General features: G+C 37.9%; 1 protein-coding gene across 5 annotated transcripts in view; it reads right to left on the bottom strand.

The window, feature by feature from the left end:
* The window catches only part of mid2 (midline 2), a 130,863-nt gene that overhangs the window by 88,452 nt on the left and 20,628 nt on the right, over positions 1–21,783 (bottom strand). Inside the window, exon 2 of one of the 5 annotated variants that reach the window (XM_079630723.1) lies at positions 1,286–1,374. The exons of the other annotated variants lie outside the window; for them this stretch is intronic. The gene's annotated coding sequence lies outside the window, so the exon portion shown is untranslated. The remainder of the gene's footprint in view (positions 1–1,285; positions 1,375–21,783) is intronic. 5 annotated transcript variants of the gene reach the window in all.

Raw genomic sequence — 21,783 nt, 5'->3', positions numbered from 1 at the left:
ACCCTGTCTGTGAAACCAGGCTTAACTGTTTTCTACTTTGAAATGCAATTTATTCCTGTGATGGCAAAGCTGCATTTTGATCCTATTCAGAAATCATTATCATAATATGCTGATTTGTCGCTCATGAAACTTTTCTTATTATTTACATTTTTCAGGATTTTTTGATGAATAAAGTTGAAAAGAGCAGCATTTGTTTGAATACTTTTCTAACATTATTATGTGGTTTTGTTAAATAAAGAGCATTAATTTCGTAAAAAAAACCTGTTGCTTTAACACCACAATTAAAGGTTTTACAGAGGTTTTTACAGAATACACATTGTGCTATGACAGGAATAATTTTGAAAGTCTTTGTTTTTCATGAAAAGTTATCAGAACAAAATAAAGGTTACCAGTTTTTAACCTAATTTAAATAACAATGCATTTTTGTAAAATCTTCTATTTTGTTATGCAAAATATTCCAGTTGTTTTTGTTCCTTGAACCGTTTCTAATCCCTGAACTGGAAACATCACCAGCTGGCTTTATATGTAATGATCAAAAAGTTGTATAGAACAAAGAGCAATCCACTCACACATATGATATCTGTGGAGAAACAAAAAAAGCTTTTACTTCAGACAGAAGGTCCACAACAGCTGAAATGATCATGAATGTATGATTGCATAATCGGCATTCACATCAAACATGAGAAATGTTAGCGTGACCAGTCTGCTTATAATGCGATTTAGAAGTGTTTTGTTTAGTCTGAATACGTTTATGAATCTCTAATCAATTATAAACAAAGTCCCTGTTTGTCTAGACTAGGTTAATTGGTACTGACTGCTTTTAGAGAAACTATTACCATTAAAAATGAATAGACGAGCCTTGGTTATTTAGGATTAAACTCTCTTTAAACATGTTAGTGTATCTTATCTTCTTAAGGCAAAATCAATACAGAACTAATCTCAGGCACCTCTGCTTTCATTGTAAACCGCCAGACCTCACACAAGTCATTAGGAGGCATAATGCGGTCTCGCCATGCTGTGAATGGAAATAGCCAGTGAGGGAATTGCTGCTGGTGAGGCATGTGAGATGAATTCTCACGCGTGGACCATTTAAAATGACAGATCATTAACAGAGCAAACCAGAGCGGCTTCAAAGTAATTCGGCAGGCAGCCCCTTGGCCTACTGATGACCTCGACACACAAATCAGCAGCCCTCGCAGGCATACATCAGTCTGGGGGAATCTGGGTGGGTTACATGGTCATTCTGGATTTATTGGTTAATAGTAAGTGGGGTGTTTAAACTTACTTGCGTTTGTAATTCAGTCAAGACAGCAGGGCCTGATATGAATCAAAACTAGTAAACGAGGTTCAGACTAATCTCATTACGTACTCCTCCTACAAGATCAGAGATAAACACAGGATAAGGTTCAAACAAATGTAATTGTGCAGCACAAACAAGTATCATGTACAGTATACACACCACCCTACACAAAGACTGGCGTCAGTATTATTTTTTGGTAGCACTTTAAAATAAGGCCTTGTTTGTTAACATTAGATTATAGTTTGAAAAAAAAGCATTTTAGTTGAAATTAACTAACTATGAGCAATGTCTAATTACAGCATTTATTAACTGTTGTCAATGTTATTTAATACAAATACAATTGTTCATTGTTTGTTTGTGTTAGTTCACAGTGCATTCTAAAATGTAGTAGATGTAGTAATGAACATCAACTAAGATTAATAGGCTAAATGATGTAAAAGTCTTGTTCTTTCTAGTTCAAGTGTACAAATTTTAACAAATGAAACCTTAATGTAAAGTGTTATCCATTTTTTATGTTTTTGAAAGCAGTCTCTTATGCTCACCAAGGCTGCATTTATTTGAAAATATAAATAATACATTAAAATCATAAATAGAATAAATCAAATACAGTAAAAACAGTTAATTAATGTATAGATTTGCACAACTCATGGATAAATTGAGAATCCCTGTTGTTTGTTTAAAAAACAAATCATGATTCTCCCACGATTATGAATTGACAACTAAAAATAATTTACTATATGTTCAGACAAAATGTTAATTGCTGCAGTCTGTTTAAAAAAATCAATCTATTTCTATCTAAAAAAAACTGCATGCGTCTTGGGGAAGAACATTGTAGCCGGAGCTACTTCTCTGTTGATGTATACGTCACACTGGGATACTGCAATGCGTTTGCCAGAATATAAACACTTATTATTGCTGTACCGTAGTTATAAGACAAAAGTAAAGATGGATTCATGATGTACTTGCTCATTCTATCATTTAGTAAATTCTGAAGAAAAAGGGTACACAGTGTACCTTAAAAAAATCTATTGAATGAATGATTCAATGACTCACTCATAATATTGTTTTGAACGAATCTCTTGAATTAATGATTCCATGACAAATACACTTTTTAACAGTCACTTTTTGCCATCTACTGGTGTAACGATGTAATACAATATTACTTTAAATGAGAGGGTGTTCACACTTGGCAAGTTGGCTGTGGTCCGAATCTTGGTGTGATTGTTCCCGGACGGTACCCCTGCGTTGGTCTGTTTTCACACACTTAATTCTATTGAAACTTCACAAATGTGAATGTCGCATGATAGAAGACAGAAGGCGGGTCAATATATGGTGTTTATTTTATTTTATTAATTTGGTGCTGTCATGTGCAGCAGAGTGATGCGACGGCACTATGTCACATAGGCTTTCTGCTGCTTGCAAATTAACTCTTTTAAGGAGACAGCTTTCACATTAACAATTTTTCATGCGAACCATGCCCTGTTTCGAACTAAACTGCCAATGTGAGAGAGTAGGCCTACTCTAACTATATTTTGATCGCCAACGTAGAAATCAGTGTTTACAGTATATATCCAAACTATAGGCTTTTATCCCAGTACTTATGTGATCATTTGAATGATTGTACCGCAGAAATAATGATACTGTGTGGTTGAAAGTTTTTGAAGCTCAGCGGCAGCGCAAATGCAGATTTAAATCGCTGTGATCGTTGTCAAGGGTTTAATAGACAGCAAATAGAATCGTTGTCATAGGAATAAGATTGCATGGGTGTTTGAATCGAGGTCTCAAACTTTTAAAGATTGATTGTGCAGCTCTATGAAATATTACAATTTGAAATTACTGTTTTTTATTTTAGTATATTTTAAAATGTAATAATTGATAATAATAATAATAAATGTTTCGTGAAGGAAGGGAGGGAGGGAGGGAGGGAGAGAGGGAGGGAGGGAGGGAGGGAGGGAAGAGTTATGTATGTCAATGCAATCTTTGTTTTCTTGTTTCTATAGCAATAGAGTTTATGCCAAAGGGGTAAACAATCCTACATGTGTCCCAAAGTATGAATTGATCCAGCAGGTCAAAAACAAACACGTAAAGGGGGTAAGAACGAGCAAAAACGGAAGGGGTCAAGTTTTTTCTTTGTTTGTAGCAACAAACATTTATGTTCATCTACTTAAGGGCAGTAAATCACAAAATAAATAAATGAGGGTTCTGAATTCACCTTCTATTGAAATCACCTCAATCAATACTGAGCAATCGCTTCAAAAGGATAAAAGTGTGATCATTGCCATAGAAACAATGCTGGCTAGAGGCTTTTATAAAGACATCAGGTGCGTCTCAATCAGCAGTCAGGGCACTGGTCAGGGATTCGGCCATTTTAATCCAAGACGTTTGCTCCCTAAAAAGTCCCACATTGCACCATGAAAACCAGGGAGCATCGATGCTCATTGTTCCCTTAACAGAAGTTAGTTCTGAAGCATGAAACATAAATCAAGTGAGCCAACTCAAATCAATAGGGAGATTGATTATACACATCATTTTTCTATACCTTAAAATCACACCCAGCATAGTCTCATGTTCAGCTTGGTCAAAGAACGCCCACAAGCTTTATTATTTACATTTTTTTTTTTTACACCAATCTAAAACAAACATCATATAAAAACAATACAAACTGTGGCTGGTCGCTGTATATATCAGTTCTCTTCCTGTTTAAGTGTGCGGTTCACGGCCAGAATAAGCTGCAATGTGGTGACTCCTTTTGCTTTTTATATTACTGATCTTTTGGACATACATGAATTCAGTACATTGGAAACTCCAACAGATTTGCATATATCATAACAGTTTATGTCATTTCATATGATTACGGAGGCCAGTGGCAAAAATCTGGGTCACACTCGGGCCGCTCATTCCTTAACTGATGAGATTGGAGATCGAAATTCTAAAAACGCAACAGACAACTGGAGGCATTTGTTTCTCCAGGGGAAAACAAGAAACTAAAACGGAGTGAGTGGAGCATGAAAGCAGCACATGTACTCGGAATAAAACAGCAGAATAAACAGACAGAGGAAGTGTGCTGGCCATGTGCTGTGAAAGCAGAAGCAATGGAAAGAACAAGTCCGAGTCAATCATAAAAGCAGCCACTGCTGGTACAGTGACATCATTACTCATGAGGCTGCACTTTAAGGCAATGGCATTAACAGACACTGCACACCATTTAACCGCAGCATTAGTCAGACTCATCTGATTTTCACAAGGCCTGCTCAAACTCTTCTGCGTGACTGGTGTTTGGGTCTAATTCATCAATTAAGTGAAATACAAGTGCTTCAGACTGAACTCTAAATCACTTTTACATGTGTGATTCAGCCTCACCTAAAGCATCTTTACACTTCTGAATTAAAGGGATCATTTACCTGAAAAAAAAATGATTCACTATTTACTGACCCTCATGATATTCCAAGCAAGCAGGTACTTTTTCCAAGGAACATAAAAGAAGAAACTGAAGAATCATCAGATCTTTTCCATACACGGGTATTAAAATAATAATACTAATATTAATAAATGTAAAAATTACAGTACCATGTCATTGGTTTTTATTTCAATTCATTCTTAAAATAAGGAAATGGAAGAATCTTCAGATCTGTTCTATACAACATTCAAATAAATAAAAATAAAATAAAAATATGGTGGCTTGGCATGTGGTACCTATTACAATTAATTAATACATTTCAATTCAAGATTCAATAATTTTTGCATTCCATTTAAAAAAGAACAGCATGAGGGTGAGTAAATAATTAATAATTTTTGGGTGAACTATTCCTTCAAAATGCGAAAATGCATACATTTTGGAAAGAAAATCAGTGCCACATTAGCAGCCTCTAGACAGTTTACAGGAACCCAAACTGAAACCACTCATTCCTAGCCATGAACAACCGTCTCCTCTCATGTGAAACTGCAGATGACAGATACTGTATTAAGCTTATTTAATGATTAGTCAAATGATGAAATAATACAGCATGGAAGAATGAGCATTGTTCTGGGGCTAAATTTAATTACAGCCAATGGTGCTCAGACTAATGAGCAATGCCCCCCTTTACCTCCTAACTGGGTAAAGCAACAGTGGCCACTGGGCATGTTCTCTGGGGATGAGTCAAGAGATGATTAAGTAAAAGTCAGAGTACACAAAGAAAATCTTTCTTGAGCTTTCACAAGAAAGAACCAAGACTTATTACTTAGACGCCTGTTTCTAATGTAAACAGAAGCCAGCACAAATCCTAACTTGTTAAATCATTCTCTTACCACCAAGGGTGTAAGAATGATCTGAAAAGTGTGGAGAGACACATTATAAACCTTATCAGTCTGACTCATGAATATTAAATAAGTAAGGGATAATGTATCGAGGTGGTTGTTATAGCGAATACAACACCGACAGGCTGTTGGGGTTGTATTTGCTATAACAACCGACTCGCTATACATTATCCCGCTTATTACATGGCTACCTACCAAATAAATCAATAATTTGACACAAAATATTGATTTAAAAAGGAGTTTATAGATTTAAAAATGATTGTATTGCTTTCGTTAAAGAACACCGCGTCCATGGCAACGCTCTGTTTTTCATGGCAACGGTGTGTTGTACTTAGCAGCGGTCTGTTATCAAGAAATAACAGACCACATTCTACATAAGAATTTAACCAAGCCATGTAATAAATCAATGTAATGTCATATAACTAAATTGCTGAAAAACAAGGAAGTCTTAAAGGGGTCAGGAACTGCATTATTTTATTATTTTATAATGTTTCCTGGGGTGCACCTAGCCTGACTACGTCAGACTTCGTACTTCCGCTCAATTTCATTTCGCTTCTGTACTTAGTCTGAGACATCGACATGTCTCTCAGTTTTCCTCCGGCCTGAAAACAGCCGGCCAATCAACGAACAGAGGGCGGGCTGAGAGCCGTGACGTAGACGCTAAGCGCCGAGTTTGAGATTGGGGAAATCCTTATACTGTCTATGGGGAAATCGAAAACGACCGCCTATATGGAGACAAGGGATGCAATTCGCTCTGTTGTGGAGAATATTCCCGGCATTTCCAAACTGAAGGACGAACAAGAAGAATGTTTGGTAAACATTTTGAATGGAGGTGATGTCGATATGTGATATCTAGGTCTCTTTTATCTGTCGAGCTCGAACTGGCACCCTTTTGACAGGTCAGTGTCTCCTTTTTTTCCAGTTCGTAAATATTGCCATGTCATGCTGTAATCTTGCAATTAAGTTGCAGGATTTCCGACAGACTCGAAATGAACAAAGAGCTGTGTTTGACAGAACTACTCCTAACTTTGACAGTTGGCTGCAAATATTTTCATGTTTCTCTTTACTGTCAAATAATAGTTTAATAATAGAGGCCCCGATTGTGCCGTGGATGCGTAGATTTACATCAAATAATCTACAAAAGTCGTTGACAGCCATGTTCACTCCGGTATTTCTCTCGATGGTTTCGTTTTCGCATTATTTATAATGTGTTTACAGTGGCAGTTTGATGCTGCTGAGCTGGCGCATAACCAAACGTTATGTGATTGGCTTACGGGTAACCAATGATTTTATACTTCAGACGAGCGCCCCCCCCGCGATAAAGAAAACACTTTTCAATGATGCCATGCCAGACTCTGTCTATGAAGCAAAGCGAAGTAGCAGAGTTTGGTATTACCAGGCTAGGGTGCACCTATAATGTTGGTATGATTTTTACATCAAAAATGGTCATAATTTAGAAATATTTCCTACCCTGATTTGAATGCTCTGTTTAAAGGGGTGTCTGCTGTGAGACTTCAGTAGTTCTGTGATTGGCTAACATATTTGCAAATGAAATAGCTAAGTATTACATATTTAACTCTCTCGAAAACTTTTAGCATGTTTTTACTATTACAGCTCTCAAGGTTAACAAACTGTGAAAAGTGTTGATTATAGTATTGTATTTAGATCTATGGCATTATATTTAGATCGTGGCATGAAAGGTTAAGTGATGAGAATTGTAGCCGATAAATAACAGCTATTTTTGGACTAACAAGGACATTTTCAGTTCCGAAACTTACAGGATATTGTTATAGTATGATGACCTCTTATATGTCAAAAGCTCAAGGAAAATTAGATGGTAACACTTTATTCCAATAGTCCACTTTAGAAACTCTTCCAACTATACCTCGAAACTGAGATTTTTCAGAGAAACACTCTGAACGGAGGGCTACGAGAAAGTTCCTAGAATGCATCCCGAATCACTAGCGAGATGGCTTCACAAACGGTGAAAGAAAGTCACAAATGTAAGTATTTCCTAATATGGTGGTTTTCTTCAAAACAATTATAAAAAAGAGATCGCTAATTCAGCCGCTAGCATGTTGCCTCGGTAACCAGGCAGACAGTGTTGCTTGCTTCGCTATAACGTTAGTTACCTGGTAACGTTAATGAAGCTAAACTAAAGTAAAAAGCATTTGTTCTCACATGTCTTTATAAAGCGAGTGAATCAGTCTGGCATCGCGTGGTTATCGTGTAAACACAACACAGTCAATAACTCAATTGTAGCCATGTATTTCACATTGAAACATTTACTTTCACTTTACACTACCAGCAGCCCATACGACAGAGTTTGCCACAGTGGAGGACGGCATATTGGTATCGTTGTCAGTCGTTGTCATGGAGAAATCCTGTAAAACCCTGTCGCTTCCATAACGTCAGAGCCATCATCGACGACTGATGACGTATCGGGTTTATGAAGGGTTGTTCCATTTCGTAGGGGAATATTTCAACCCCTTGGTCATTGTAACTCTGTTTTAAATGCCAAGGAGTACACTCGAAAACAAGGGGTAGGGGCAAGGGGTGAATTGGGATTGAGCCTTATTTTCCAAACCCAAACCCTAACACCTTACCATAACCTACCAGTCTTCTGACAGTCTACTACAGGCTACTCTAATGAGAGTTAGTTGACATGTAGTTGCAAATTTACTTATAGTACGGTAAGTATAATGTCTAAAGTGGACTATCGAAATAAAGTGGAGCCAATTAGGTTTCTCAATTCATGATCCATTTAAAGGGGTACCCAAAAATGAAAATTCTGTCATCATTTAGTTCACCTCAAGTTGTACCAAACCCAAGTGAATTTATTTCTTCTGCTGAACGAAAAAGACGATATTTTAAAGAATATGGGTAACCAAACAGTTGATGGGCCTCATTGACTTCCATAGTACGAAAAAAAAAAAACCCAGGGAAGTCAATGAGGCCCAACTACTGTTTGGTTACCGACATTCTTCAAAATATCTTCCTTTGTGTCTAGCCGAAGAAATATATTTTTTTGTGTGAACTATTTTTTTTTGGCTAAGCAAAACAAAGTTCTTAAAATACGATGATTATTGGTCAAAAGAAGGGGAGGCAAACATACAAATGCCTAAACATGCACATTTTTGAAGAATGTTTTAAATGTTTCTATCCATACAATTAAAACAAACTAAATTTCATTTAATGATAATAATAATAAATAAATAAATAAATAAAAACACTGACAGATTAAATTTTATTTTGTGGTCCTAATGAAATGATATCATATACTCAAACTCAAAGTCCAACAACAACGAAGTAAACTAAAACCGCTCTATTAACTGTGCAAGTAAATACACAAAAACTGACACTTGGTTTGTGTGTTGTTGTGCTTATCTCTCTTCTAGGTCCGGAAGACCCAGACAGATAAACATGGTCATTGTATACACATATACAAAAATGAACATCACAGAAATTCATGTTACTCCATGTCTGTGAGGCATCCTCTGTTTGCAAGCTGTGAAGTATGAGATATCTTGGCCATGTGCATTGGAACAGAGATGATATTGATAGTCTGGAGGAGTGCCATTAGACACAGAAAGCCTGCATTTGTGCTGCAAAAACCCAGTCTCATTTCAATTCACTCAAGCAATGATGTCTCACTATTTATTGTGCATTAGAAAAAAAGAGCATGCTCACAGTCTCAGAAGAAATAAATACATGGAATTTTCACTGCCTCGTGGTATTAGCATTCAGCTAATTAAAAAGGAATAAAACAGCCAAGCTTCAGACATTCTGTGTAGGATGAAAAGCAGAAGAATAGATAAAAGTATTGCTTTGGCTGATTGAAGAAATCCGACCATAATGTGAGATGTTGATTAAACACAGCTACACAACAAACCCCCAAACACATGCTGTTTTTGATAAATCAATATTCATCCATCACTGCAGAACATTCTTTAAAAAAAATACAACTCTTGACCACCAACTCTGACATGCTCAAAGGTAACACTTCTTTTGGCTGCTGACTGCGATGCGAGATGCGAGGTTTAACAACATGGGTCGATAATGAGACAATTAGACAGCAAATAATATGGATCAGTGTGTCAATTCTGAGATTTTAATTCATTTCAGAAGCTCCAGCATGAGAATGGCAGGCTGATTGCAATTGAGCCCTTAGGATGGGCTGCAGCAATCCATCATTTTGACATTTTGGGAGCAAAGTATAAAAGTTTAATGATGGTTGGAGTCACACTTTTGACATACTGTGTTGGTACAAATGTGAATTTATTGCACCCAGAAGTCCAAACTCAGCACTAGCACTGTGGCATTGACAAAGTGTGACAAAGTGATAGTTTGGCCCAATGTCCAATGGGTCAGAAAGTCATCAAAATCAATTGTGTCGGGTTTATTTTTCTCTCCTTCCCAGTTTGTCTAGACGCGCGGGTGACAAAACCATCAAAAGTAGGACCGGAAAGAACACACCCCGGGCCAAACAAGCTTTTCAGCCCAGGCGCTTTAATGAAATTTAACATTGTGTTCCACTTCTGCAAACTTGCTTTGGAGAAGACAGGACTTCTTTCACCCTTTTAGGGACAGCTTTTCAAAGAGCCCTGAGAGTTCCACATCGAGCCCTTTGAAGGCTGGTTCTCTCACACCCACTTTCATCTGTCTCAACCCAGGCAAGCGTCAGGTTTCTCACGGCACACATCATAGAGAGAGGAAAGGTACAGCTCATTCCTGCAGCCTCTTACTGTGTATATTTCAGCTCGTGTTTTTCAGGTTTCTGTTGAGAAGTACGAGTCTGAATGTGTCAGAATGGAAACATTCTTCATAGCCTTAATCTCATTAAAGGGCTCATGAGCAGCATTGTTTTATTGTTTTATAACGTATCCTAGGGTGCATTTATAATGTTAGTATTATTTTCTGCATAAAAAATTGTCATCATTTAGAATGATTTTAGTGATTATAGCATTATATTTAGATCGTGGCATGAATGGTTGCGATGAAAATTGTAGCCGATCACAGACATGTTGATCGCACAAATGCAGTGATCGTCTCGTCATTGTACCTTAATTGCTGAACAATGATTTCATCATAACTAATAATGCAAACACAATGTAAATATAAGATTTGTTGATTATTCTGGCGAGTTCTGGCGAGAGTCCAGAACTCAGTCACCGTTAAACTTGTGCTGTTTGATTGACAGCTCCAGTGATTGTAAAGGGAGCCTTTGATTGCTTTCTAATAACAGATTGTGAAGTTTATCGTTTAAACTGGTTTGATTTACTGACACATAAACAGCGATAAACGATTTTAAGACAAATAACCTTTCTGACTGTACACAAATCATTACATTTCACAAATCACTGGCCACAGATCATGCATTAGAATTAACACCGTTACTGTATATTGTATAGTATATCGTAAAAGTCTGTTCGCAAAGCCTGTGCCGAAATTGCGACCAATGAATCCACAGTGAAATGTACCAAATACAAATAAATAATGCTCAACTGAGACATTCATATTGTTGAAAATAAATAACCACATTCCTAGCATTAGGATCCTTTGGAAGGTAATGTTATTTTTAGTCCAGTGATCCTGTATGCTAGTAGGCGGGGTCAAAGTTGGGATGATGAAGTAGCCGTTGATTTTCTTCTGCAGAGGCGGTCTTTCACCTATCAAGGCACATTCCACAATGACTCGTTCTCTGGGCTTGGTTACAATAAAAGCTGGTTTTGGACTAACAAGGAAGTTTTCAGTTCGGAAACTTACAGGATATTCTTACAGTATGAAGGCCGTTAACATGTCAAAAGCTCAAGGAAAAATGTATTTCTCAGTTCATGACCCCTTTAAAAACTCACACCAGTCATTTCAGTGCAGTTCAATATATTGAACGTAAAACTCATGACTGGAGTTTGGCTGGTGTCCACCAATAAGACCAGATTGGTTACTGGGGCGGCAGTGGCTCAGTGGTTCATGTAGGTTGTCTACAAACCTCTATCCCCAGTTCCACCTGACCAAGTGTTGAGGTGTCCATGAGCAAGACACCTAACCCCAGCTGCTCCCAACGAGCTGGATGGCGCTTTGCATGGCTGACACCGCCGTCGGTGTGTGAATGTGAGGCAGTATGTAAAGTGCGTCTGTTAAAGCGCTATATAAATGCAGTCCAGTCCAAGGCATGAAGACTTAAGATGAATTCAAAGAAGCAGCATGCCAACTGTTTGTCGATAGGGCAAGGACGTGAACCTGTGCCACAATGTTGAGTGATAACACCAAAATGTGCAAAACTAAACAGCAAAATAGTTAGCAGCTCAAATGATCTTTATAGTGTTCCAATCAATTCTATCGATGTACAGTGCAGGCACAAATCATCGGCACCACATCAATTATCGGTTTTACGTTTATCAGTATTGGCTGATACTGGATATTTAATTATGAAAATTTTAAGATCTATATCATCTAGCACTAACTTAAAGTAATTCATTATGGTAAAAAAGTAAACACCTAAGTCAGCGTGAAGTGAGAATTATCCATATGTCTTTTTACATTAGAACATGGAACTGGTCAACATTAGCTTATGAACAATGATTTATCATTTGGCTTACAATCGTATTATTGTAGTGTTATTGGTACATTTTAAGGGTAAAAGACATATTTTGGTAGTTAAAGTAGGTATTTTAACATTATCACTTAATGAAATACACGGTTATAAATAAAACATTGTCACAGTATTTATTTTTATTTTTATTGTGAATATCTGGCAACCACAGCTGCCAGTTTCTCTCTGTAAATTTAACAGCATTTTTTTTCTTTTACAGTGTACATATTCATATTCTGGAGAGGGGAAACGCAAGCATTTGCATATGCATTTTGAAATCATATAAAATTTTTATGCTGAACTCCAGCTTGCAAATTTGCAAGAGGATCTAGAAAGTACAGATTGTGTGGCTTGGGAGATTGAAGTAGACTGTCCATTTTAGCAATTTGAATTGATATTATTGCATATTCCCAGCCTAGAGTTACTGCACTATAAGACAGAAGGCATTGTGAAGTGTTGGTTTGCCATATTCCCCACAGAGAATCCTGAATGCCGACTGCAGTGTCTGATGAGCCAGGATGAGAAAAGCAGCGTCACTACAATGATCAGCAGAATGCTGAGAGGACAAGATGTACGGTACCCATTCCGTACAGCGAGCACCCATTCTTTGCTCACATTCACAATACATCACAAAGAGCTTACTGACAGCACCCATCCACTCACAATTGGGCTGTAGAAAAAAAAATGTATCGGATGCTTCTGGTTACTCTGAGTATTCTCAGCAAATCGGACCGGGAGGAGTGTTTTCCCTGAATCCCTGACAGCTATAGAGGTGCCAGGGAAAAACACTCCTGCAAAGGGATCATTAGGCAGGAGAGGAAGGTATCTGCACCGCAGGGATGACAAATGTCTGTAAGGGAAGAGCAGAAGGAACCATCTGAGACAGCGTTTATCAGCCGAGTCAGCCTGAGAATCCTTAATGCACTTTTAAATCATTGGCTCTTAACTGCAATTTGCCACAGGGAGGGAATCATTACTTTCCGATATAAAGTAAAGTTTACTACAGGATTGGAATACAGAGGATAGTTCGTGAAAAGCAACTATTCTCACCACTTATTTATTAGTGAAAGGCCCAAGATGTGTTATCAAATGTGGCAAACATGGAATCTCCTCTCCTCATTAGGATTTAGCGGGACTGCGCTGGGACTCCCTGAATGACCTATGCGTTTAATTATAACATTGGTTTTAGCCCATTGCATGTGGTCACATTTAAATTGAAAATAGCTTGATAAGATTTGAAACTCACAAAATATATGTGGGCCAATGAGATGGAGTGCATATTTTTGTGCATTTTCAATCCCTTTTACAATAATTTGATAAATTCATGACATGATCACTTTATAAACCTATTTAGTTAGAATTAATTTCCAGTACATTCAAATAATAAATATTATTTTATGTTTTGGTATCTTAAACCAACACAATTGGTGGCACAAGGTGGCATATTGGTGGCACAAGGTAAGGTGTAATTGGTGGTAAGGTGGCACAACCGTCCACACAAATGAACAGACTATGAAAAGTATTTAAAATTATGTTTTAATAATAAGAAATGTAAAAAAAAAAATGGCATAGTTTTATGTTCGAAGCTTTTTATATTAACAAATTGTTTACATATCAGTATATATTTAAAGCTGTTGAGATAATTGAAAAACTTTTGTCGAGGAATTTGTATATTCGCAAATGTCAGGGTGGCACAACTGCAAACATGTTCATGTTGTACTTGTTCATGTTGTTTTGCAAAACACTTGTGCTGCTATTGAGGTGGATTCGGGTTGGGACACGTTTAGTGGTATGGGTAGGGTTAAGGGATTAAAGGGTTCACCCAAAAATGAAAATGATCCCTTGATTTACTCACCCTCAAGCCATCCTAGGTGAATACGACTATCTACTTTGAGACGAACACAATCGGAGATATATTTAAAAATATCCTGGCTCTTCCAAACTTTATAATAGGAGTGAATGGGGTTGGGGGGTGTGTTTGGTGAGATTTTGAAGCACCAAAAATTGCACCCATCCACCATAAAGGTAATCCATACATCTACAGGGGGTTAATAAAGGCCTTCTGAAGCGATGTGTTATTGTGTAAGAAAAAAATCCATATTTAAATGTTTAATTAGCTATACAAACTATTTTTGACTGACTGCTAGTTTATGACTTAAACTGATGATTCTATTTATCAATATAAAACATGACTTCGTTGTTATTTAATCACAATGGATTACAGTCTATCTAACAATACGGCATATTCCAGTTTCCAAATTCTGAATGTGATTTGTTCTGTTTTTGATAGTTTACTTCATTCAAAGTTTACTGACTAAAACACTTTGATTTTTAGTTGACTTTTATAAGCAATTGAAAAAATAATAATAATCCAGTATTCAGCATATTCCCTGTCACTATTAATGTTGTCAGGTGGCACAACTGATATTCATCAGGAGGTGCAACCATGTAAATTCTGAATTTAAAACCAACAAATAAGGTCAAAGGTCAAAGTGAACAAATGTCTGAAAACTAGATATAGTTATTGTATTGAAGTGCATTTACTGGCAAACTTGTATGATTAATGTCTTTGAAACTGGATATGATTTCCATTCACTTCTTTAGAGTCTTTCTCAATAAATAGTTGCATAAGCCTTAAAATAAAATAAAAAATATTCCCCCACCAAATGAAAAATGTTCACCAGTGACTAATGGTGCGTTCACACCAGACGCGAATAGCGTAACGAGTCAGTGTAACGCGTCTTTGCATTGACTTAACATTGAAATCACTCGCGCCTGACGCGCTATTCGCGTCCGGTGTGAACGCACCATGAGAGGAATAAAAAAGCTGCACACTTATGAAATGTAACAGAACATCCATTGGCTCAAACCAAGTCTAAATACCACAGAGAGCCATTCAAATGTAAGATCACTGCATTGATCCCTGAAGGAAAATTCAGGTAAGCTAATATATAGCTTAGACAAGCAACAAACAGCAGCTGTCTTTGCCTAGATAAAACACCTCTTTGCCATTCATCATGATAAAGAAGGGCATACATTTGCTCTTGGATATTAGGCCTAATAGAGCCATCTGCGGTACGAAATGTTGCTTTATGCAGCTTGTAAAACGTGGATGTACAGTGATTCATGGGGCTCTCAAGCATAATGAGAAGCATCAGTTGCTTTATAAAGAAGCGAGGCTGTTACAGTCTCAAACATACACGTTCGCGCATAGTAAGAAAGGGAGATGATCTAAGCGGCTGTCAGGAGCCAAAGGGAGGCCCTGCTCTGAGAGCCCAGCAGTGTTATCTCTCACTCTCTGGGAGGTCTGACTTCATGCCATAGTACAGAGCAAAAGAGACACACTCAGCAGTAATGTGCTCTCAGACCTGACCAGACCCGAAGCTAGAGGGAAGATTCTTATACAGGCGAGTTGCCGTGTGCATTGTTTAAATCCGAACGGCCGTATCTGGATGCGATGTGAGCAGCGAGCGGTCTCTTTTTGCTGCCCTGCTGTGGATGAAAGAGCAGGTAAAAATAGCACAGAGAGCAAGCGTGCACCTGTGGGCCACAGCCTACTTAGTGCTGTTCAGCAGAGCCGGGGACACACCGGAGCTGGAGCTCGAGGAAGAGACGGGATGAATGGGAAGAGAGGGAGGGAGCGTAATTAGAGTGGAGGCCACGCTGAGGCGCAGAGAGCGAATCAGACCGTAGATGTGGAGCGCTCAGCTGAGTCTCACACCTGCGCTACAGGACTTTCCAGCATGGCTACTGCCAGAGCGCTCGCCTAATGAACAGCTAATGCAAATCCCCATCAGCCTCGGCAGCCGATCCCATGACCCCGACCAATCAGATGGGCTTGAGTACAGGAAGAAAATAATGCTCACTCCACCATGGTACAGGCTATAAACACCCATCTCATTAACTCTTTCCCCACCATTGATGGAATTTTCCATCATTCATGACTCAATGCTTCCCCACCATTGGCGGCAATCCATGTTTTCACTGTTATGCGGTAGAGTGCGCCATTATGCATCTTCTGAAATGTACAGAATCTTAAGACCAAAACCATAGACTGTAAAAAAAGATGGACGACACACTTTCACTCTCTTCCATTGTAGAAAAATAAAAGCCGCCAATTTCCCAATATGGTATCACGGTATCACGGCCTCGCCATCACTCCAGCAGAAACGGTTAGAACAGTTTATGCAAAACAACTCATTATGTCGGTGTGAAATAAACAGTTATGGAAATGTATAAATTAAAGTTCCTATCTCCTCCCGAAAATCCCCCCAAAAAGTCTGTTGGTGCCTCAGTGAGTACTTCGCTCAGAGAAGGTGTCAATCATGACGTAACCGTTTTTATAGCATCAAATAACTAAGAACAAACTTAAAACAAACATTTAAACTTACACCAGCGTGATAAAAACAACCTAAAATGACAGAAAACATCTTTGGAAAGAAATAATTTGAAGTGTAATTTGATTGTTTAGTTTGTATCACGTTAGATATTTATTTATCACGACCTATAGGGACCAACGACCTGGGGGCGATCGAGATGCTTTTGCTTCACTTTTCAGGACTTGTGCAATCAAGATGGGGATGATGTGCTTGATCAAAACACTGGAGAAGAAGCAGCAAGAATAACAAGCGATAGAAGAATTGCTTATGCATATGTAAACTACCTAACGTACCGTATGAAATATCGACCGAGGACTGTGAAGCTTTGGCGGTGTTGATGGACTCATCTACTCCGACTATGTTTTGATCATCATTCTGAATCCCATCCAGACGTAGTCTTTCACAAAAACGTTATTTCCTCTGATTTTTGTTCAAAATATTGCTTTTTATATGAAAGCAAAACTTACCCACATTTAAGTGTTGATAAAAAAGAGTGCATGAAACTCGAATAAAATGTTGTTGTTTTTAACAAAGGCTCTGTTCTTTCTTTTGACATATTGCATGTTCAGATAGTCATAATATTTTACAAAATATTCGGAGGGGCACTAAATTAAAATGATAAACTATTTTATAAAATGAAAACTGAAAATATAAAAATAAAAGCTAATTCAAAAAGAACTATACAATTACAGTACCGGTATATAAAATAATAAAGTAACAGAATAACCCAGCACACACACAGTAAACAAATAGGATATTATATTTGCTCTGGCTGGAGTCTGCAAAGCACTAAAAAGGGTACAAATAAACAGCTACCGGGAAATCAGCATTTCGGACAACACTGGCAACCTAATCAAATATCTTCTATTAGGAAACTGGGTCATAACAACAGGATGTTCAATTAAAAGCTATATTAAAGCAATGGCTAACTAAACAATCTCTATAAATAATGACAACGCACAACACTGTTTACATTGTTAGGCTGGCTATTTCTGCATAACACATTAAAGCCAATCCTTTTGAGCAGGCTTATTAACAGAAAAACATACAAACTGTCTAGCTCAGCCGTAACTAACGAAAATGAAGCCCATTGTGCATTACATACATTTGCAAAATAGCTGACCGTGTGCGCAGGACAACAAATTAAGCTTTTATCAGAGGGGAAAAAAGAGAGCCGGGCACCTTTTTGTTAGAGCAAGAAAAGAACCAAGCCAACAACAGACTTACACTGACAGTATTTTATGTCCACAGAGTTGATTCTACAAGATTTTTGTGATGTGTAATGAAAAAAGCACAGAATATTAGCTGACTGTTAGAGAGAGCTGCAAATGGACAATGTCCACAGGGAGGGACTTATGATAGAAATAATGTACTGAGGCTACAGATGATTCATCATACAGAAAGAGTATCACACAGGAAATTATTACACTAAGGATGGTTTCTGCAGAGAGCAAAATTTTTTTTAATTGAGGTATCATTAAACTTTAATTACTTGTCCCTTTGTTTTGCATTGGTCTGTACATGAGTAAAAAAAACAAAAACAAACATCACGCTTCAAACAAGTAAATGAATATTTTTTTCGGAGATGATGGGGACATTTTCATTTCTGAGCCAGTAATGAACAGGAAACATTTATCTTTTATGTTTATTCACTCCATCTAGACTATAAAATGGCATCTGATAATGAATCCGGTTGCACGATAAATACAGTCCAGTGTGCTGTTTACCGATGCAGAGCTCAGGATGTAGAGCTTATATAATGAAGGACAAGAGATGGCCTCGTCTGTGGCGTCTGAGGCTGTGCGGACACGGCTTTCACCCAGCCTTCATTTATCACTTTGGGTGAGAGGTCAGCTTCGCCCTGGTTTCACAGCCTTTCAATAGGACTTTTATTACCACGGACTGCTTTCGAAAGCGTGGCCCGCATAACCAACAGCACATCACCAAGCAATCTGCAGATGGGAAGCTGGTGGGAATCGCTTGGATTCGGGTCTGTGTTTACGAGAACGCTTCCTTTCTAAAGCTCCAGCCGGGGAAAAAAATCTTAGGGGGAAGATCAATGCCTGAGGAAAACAACAGGCGCATTTGGTCATTCTGATGTCCGCCCGCTGTTCCAGATTAGAGAAGGAGTCTAGTTATCTCTATTTGTATCTGCTCAATCTCTCCCTGCATTGGAGATCACACGGAAGACAGATGGAGCAGGTATTCAGCACCTTAATGACTTCATACAGACAGAAAGAGCTGTTTCCTGCTGTTTCCTGATGTTTTATATCCCTCACTCCATGCAGAATTAATGATTCTGCAACAGATACTGAAGGCCTACTTCAAAAAAAAAAATCTTATTCATTAAAAACTAAAGAGTACTCAACCAGTTCTAGTTTACTTCCAGTTCTATTAAAAATAAATAAATGGAATCATTTTCATGATATTCAGCCTCTACATGGTCAAAGACATGTCATGATTAAAGACATAATGTTGCATAAAAGCTGTATTAAAGTAAAACAATAACAATAATAATAATAATGAAAAACAATAAAATAAATATAGAAATAATTACATACATTATCAATTTTTATATAATAATAAAAATAATTCATGCTTTAATTTATATATATATATAACAGGGAGTAACAAGGAGCAGTAACAGGGAGCTTGCAATCTGGATTAAATATGATGAGAGAGAGAAATAAAACTAATATCAAAAAAGATAAAATATGAAAAAAAGATAATAAATAGGAAAGACACATTATAGCTTGCATGCACAAACTGGCTACATTCACACTGAAAATGGAAAAAGTACACAATAAACACCCGGATGATGCAATTAATTAAAGGTTGGGTAGGCAATTTTCAGAGAGGCTAGCAATAGCGAGCTAGCTTTTAAAACATAAGATTCCACCCTCCCTTCAGATGTCTCTAAACCCACTCCTCCTTCAATACACATGAATGCACGAAAGTGTCACGAGTGACGGCGTTAAACTACCTATGTGTATCAAAGCGCATAACATTACAATAATAATGAACATAAACAACTTAAAGAGGACTGACCTGTACCACCTGACTGTATAAAGTCACGGGTTTCCATCTCCTCTATCCAAATGACAGTAGTTATGGCGTGAACGCAGCATGAGCTCGTTGTTCTGGTTCAGGAGGAACTGTAAAAGGCGGCTGCTGTTTTGGTTGCGGTGCTCGGTGACTGGCGCCTGTCTAACTCAGCATAGCATGAAACACACTGATGACGTGTGATGTCTGCGCGAGCAGGTGTGCGGAGGTATGAAAATACATACGCTGACAGGCCGGTAGGACAATGCAATGACTGGACGAACATTTTATGGCCCTACACCTTCCATAAGTGAGATATATACATGTAGACCACTTAACTTAGTGATTGCTATCAGGATGTGAATAGACTTTCAACCAGCATAGAATCTGAAACAAATTTCCTACCCTGCCTTGTTGGAGCTTTAATTACGTAGCGAATGAGCTATCAGACCCTGATGTTGATGACAAAATAACTTTATAAAATTCATAGTTTCATACACTACACGGTTGAGTAGCTACATGGTGCATAAGTGCATAGTGTATAAGTTCATAGTGTATAGTGCTTAGAGAACTCAAATCATAACAACAATTCCTTATGATGCTCGTCTTTACATTACACTGGAAGCAGTTGACATGCCATGCCAGTGTAAAGCACTGCAGCAATACAACACAAATATTGTTCAGTTGGCAAGCAGGGATTCTTTGATTTCTAAAGGTGGATACAAGTTTCCGCGTGCTTTTCAAATACACCATTATTAACAGTGCTGGCAAACTTGATAATACAAGGTCGGTGGCTGCTAAAAAATGTATAATCTGCAAACAAAAAAGACCACGTTCAACCTGAAGGTTTTTCTGGCAAAATGATAAAGCAGCACAGGAAAAGCCTTGATATCATGGCCACAAAACATGAATATCTTATTAGCTTTCAATGACACATTCACACAACAGCCACTTCAAAGGGTGATGGTTTCCATAATCCAGGTATCAAATGACTTGTGAAATATCTTTGCCTCTTGTTGCCAGATAAAAACACCAAAGAAAGTGTTGCCCTTTTGATGATGAAATCGGGGGAAACACCAACAAAGACATATCTGTAAACAGCCACGAATCAAAGAGAAAGCTTGAAGACAAATGACTGGTTCAAATAAACACAACACTCGTCCGTCTGTGTACGCTCCCGCTTAATCACATTAATGAAACTTCATTCACACGCCGACATACTTCTTCATTAGCATTTATGTTTCATGTGATTATGACCATGACAGATGGTTCTGACCTGATTCAACACTCTCCATTTCAGACAAAAGAGAAATCTAAAGGGGGACATCAAGTACGGATGACATTCTCTGATGTACCTACATTTTAATGGAAACAGGAGGCTATAAATACCGGCAGGTGTGGTGAAGTGAAGGGTCAGCACTTTGGGGAACCTGTGACGCAAGGGCTCTCTGCTGATGAGGAAGTGAAGCATGACGCCGAGAGTGAATCTGTCAGCAGCTCCAAAGTTATAGCTTCCCCCATCATCCCATTTGCTTTATGTGAAACCGTAATCACTGAGTCCTGATAATACCGCAAAGAATGAGAGTCATTTCCTGTTATATTTTAGGAGGGAACGCCCAACGCCTTTAAATCTCCATTCTGATACTCTGTGTGCATATTTGTGGGAGTAGATGTAAAGATTCTCCTCCAAGAAGATGGACCTAGGTGCACATATTTCTGCAATATTTGTTCAGTGCATTTGTTTGAGATTTGTCTAAATTAATATAAAGAGCGGCCCTATTCCAGCGGTATAGTAAAGGGCAAGGCAAATGGAGGTCATTGAGCTTTTTATGTAGTCCAAACCCAGAGGAGAATTTGAATTTTGAGTCATGGGTTCCCTCAGGATATTTTATGACTTTTTAAATGTTTTGATTTATGAATAAAATAAGGTCGGTGGTTAATATTACTTTACGTTTTGTTCTAGATTATATATTAATACCTGAATGTGAGGTTCCAAGTTTTCCAATTCATCAAGCATTTAAACTGACATACTTGTGGTGGTTGTTGTCCTTATATAGCAACTAAAATCTAAAAACACATGAAATTCCTGAGGAAACCCATGACAAATTAAACTAAAATCTGAATGACTGATTGTCTATGTGAGAGAGTACACTGCCGTTCAAACGTTTGGGATC

The sequence above is a fragment of the Phoxinus phoxinus genome, assembly GCF_949152265.1.
Source record: "Phoxinus phoxinus genome assembly, chromosome: 12".
Taxonomy (NCBI): Eukaryota; Metazoa; Chordata; class Actinopteri; order Cypriniformes; family Leuciscidae; genus Phoxinus; species Phoxinus phoxinus.
This window is presented reverse-complemented; position numbering and strand designations above follow the sequence as displayed.